Raw genomic sequence first — 3,311 nt, 5'->3', positions numbered from 1 at the left:
TGATTATTTAAATTGTATTGTGTTGTTAGTCAAATCAGTTGTTATATAACAATAAAAAAATATCAATTTATGTAATGTCCAGTTTGGTGTAATCGCGTCGTTACCGTATTTTTTTTCTTATCTTTCCCTTTATTATTTAGTAACTAGTAAATATGCCCGCGCTTCGCGCGGTGCATTAGTCACTAATTTTAATCACAGCCGTAAAGTGAAGCAACAATTATCATAAGTGATCTCTTTTAGAAATTATTTCACCAAATGTTTAAAAATAGCTGCAAAAAAATGCCCGATTCAACATCGATGAATATTATATTAAACGTTGATAAAACATGCAAGGATGTAGAGACCTACTCCGATGTAGAGAGTGAGCTAATAAGTAGTACAATAACTATTATAAATCCATCTTACTAAAGAAAGGAAATACATCAAATGCCACACGCATTTGCAGCTTCCATACTTGTGCAATATACATTAATCACCCTGGGAAATTAGGATTAGACATGGCCAATATCAGAGAATCCATATCAATATTAAACTTTTACACAAAGCAAATTCCTATATTTTGGTAAAATCAAAAGTTCCAGCAAATAGAGATTTTCCAATATTATAGTACATGAGAAACATTGATGTTAAGCAATAACCCGAGCCCTCCTACGCCACAGAAGCGGTGCTTATTTCTTGATAGTCAACATTTGATCCTGATATTTCCGCAGGCTTCAGCAACCCAATTTTACCCCAGTTCCTCTCCATCAAATTAATATCTTCTACTGCACAGTTTGCTCAACAATGTCTGTATTGAACGCCAAAGAAATGAAACAATTGTACATGTTTCTGCAACATCATGAAAATTATTCCTCCTTTTAGGGATTTATAAAGTTGAACATTCTGCTTGACTGCTCATAGCCATCCTAGGAAGGAAGGAACTGCTGAGCAAATCGGTCACCTCTTCTTGTGAAGTGCGACATTCCCAATCCCAACATCCTCACTCATAGATGACGGTCAACGAAAAGAAGATGCGCAAATGATATCAACTTGGCTATCACATTCAGAAAACACAACACAAACCTCCACTGGACCACACGTGGAGTCTATACTTCATAAGTCTGTCGATTTTGCTCCTTTTGTTCTGTTTCGATACCTATTCGGCTATGAGTCATGTCAATAATAGAAAACAGACTTGCTTTAGGAAAAGCCATTGTGAGATGGTTGACATCCACTGTCATAGTTGAATTAATTTGGCTGAAGCTCTTGATAGTATTTTTGTCATGCATAATATGAAATGGTTTAGTAGCCGTGTGCGAAGAAAAGAAAAGGAAGAGAATGAGTAGGGGAGACACACTATCTGTGTAAAAATGCTGAAAATTTAAGAAATACTACCGTTCAAACAGAGAAGCTAGTTCGTTAGGCTCCGAGGAAGTACTTTTAAAGGAAGTGAAAAGGAAATCATATAAGAGCATGACTGCCAATGGACTCCTGCATCTCTTCCTCATGACTTTATCTTGCTGCCTCCTCCCTGTTTATACAGAATCAGGAATCTGCAATTTTCTTTAAAGGAACACGTTAGCTAATTTTCTTAGTATTCCCAACTTAGAAACTCAGGAATTAAAGCCAGCATTTTATTAAAAAAGGGCCATCGACTCTGTGGAACCTAATCATTGTCTCAAAATCATCAAAATCCAATTTTTATGGTCTCAGGATTTGGGTCGTCCTAACATGTTTGACATCATTTCAATTTCATTGAAATATTCACATTGTAACCTTTAATGTAATTTTTCTACCAAATCCACCTAGTTAACTGGTACAAAGGTTGTATGTAGAACAAAGTTGGGATTAATAGAGATTCTAATTTCCATGTTATTGATCTGCATGACTGCATCAACTTAAATGTGACAATTTCTTCTCAGTAGCATATAGGTGCTTGGATAACTTAAATGTTGGCTTTTAAATATTATTGTTCTGCATCAACTTCCCAGCTTCACGAAAATGGGGTAATCCTAAGAAATAGCCACTTTTGGACAGTTTGTTGATCTATAGTCAGCATTGCCAAGCCATTGAAAAATAGTCACAATTTAAACGCGGTAAACTAATCGGAAAATAGCCGTAGTTAAAACTCCAACATTTGTTCTTAAAGTTTGTACTCTTACCAGTGAGATTCCAGCATAGTGTCGTACAGTCCAAAAATTCCTATATGTGAAACAACTTGGAAAATCGAGAGGCGCATTACATTCATTGGGTAGGGAATGCATCAAGACTCAATTAATTATTATAATACTACATGCATACTAATGAAGAATGAGTAAATCAAAAGAGATAGAAAACGAAGAACATTGTACAGGAATTATGAAAGGAGAAGAAAGAGAAACTTACCTTAGAAGCAAAGGGACCAACAATACCGTGATTCCCAAACAGTCCGAAAGAGGATTGCGAAGGGCAAAGTGGTATAACAGAGAGGTCAGATGGCCTGAAGCAAATTTAATTGGCGGCAGAATAGAAAACCGAAGAATAAACTGTTCATCCTCTTGAAGCAGAAACAAACACCAAATAATGTAAAGGTAAAGATAAAAAATTCCAAACATCTCATAAATAAATATGTTTATCCCGAATTTGGATAATCAATTAAATTTGTGAGTGAGGTATAGGATATGTGGTTGTGCCTTGAATCTATTTGATAGAGAAAAGAAATATATGAATATACTATGAAGAAGCAACTGATAATCGGTGGTTTGCTGTAGATTTGTGTGCTTACTAACATATGAGTGTTACTTGATTGAATAAATTTAAGAGGTGAACACAGCAAATGTGGACCGAAATCAGATATTTGAGAGAGAGATTTATATAATTTTGCTATTACAAGAGTTCTTGATTTGAAGAAGCCAACCCCTCAAAAGTGGGCAATGGCCCTTATTTATAATGTTGCCTCATAGGCTTCATACAACAAGAGAAACTAAAAAATGAAAAAAAACTCTGAAACGGATTAGGTTGGGTTAGGTTGGCCGTACGGTCTGACACCCGTACGATTGACAGTTGAACATGGCAGGACGTTATCGACGCGTGGCAACAACACAACGGATCTCCCGGACCAACGGCCAAGATCAAACGGACTAACGGCCACGATCAAACGGAGGAACCGCCACGATCAACTCGGCCATGAAGAAACCGGACCAAATGAAGGTCCTCCCTCTCTTCGATCCAAACACTCCTCCGGTCCAGCAGATACCCGATTTTTACCGTATACAAAATAGTGCATCAGAAACTTGGTTTTTGCATCACCCATGATGTCTTGAAGCGGAATCCGAGTACCTCATCATCTGCTA

General features: G+C 36.9%; 1 non-coding gene across 1 annotated transcript; it reads right to left on the bottom strand.

Annotated features, from left to right (window-relative positions):
- Window positions 1-3,239: 3,239 nt before the first annotated feature.
- On the bottom strand, window positions 3,240-3,311 carry LOC132619352 (small nucleolar RNA snoR60). The gene has a single exon (XR_009574701.1). It is a non-coding gene; the product is annotated as a small nucleolar RNA snoR60 (small nucleolar RNA).

Source organism: Lycium barbarum, chromosome 1 (genome assembly GCF_019175385.1).
Source record: "Lycium barbarum isolate Lr01 chromosome 1, ASM1917538v2, whole genome shotgun sequence".
Taxonomy (NCBI): domain Eukaryota; kingdom Viridiplantae; phylum Streptophyta; class Magnoliopsida; order Solanales; family Solanaceae; genus Lycium; species Lycium barbarum.
The sequence above is the reverse complement of the archived record's forward strand: the minus strand, read 5'-3'. Positions and strand labels throughout refer to the sequence as shown.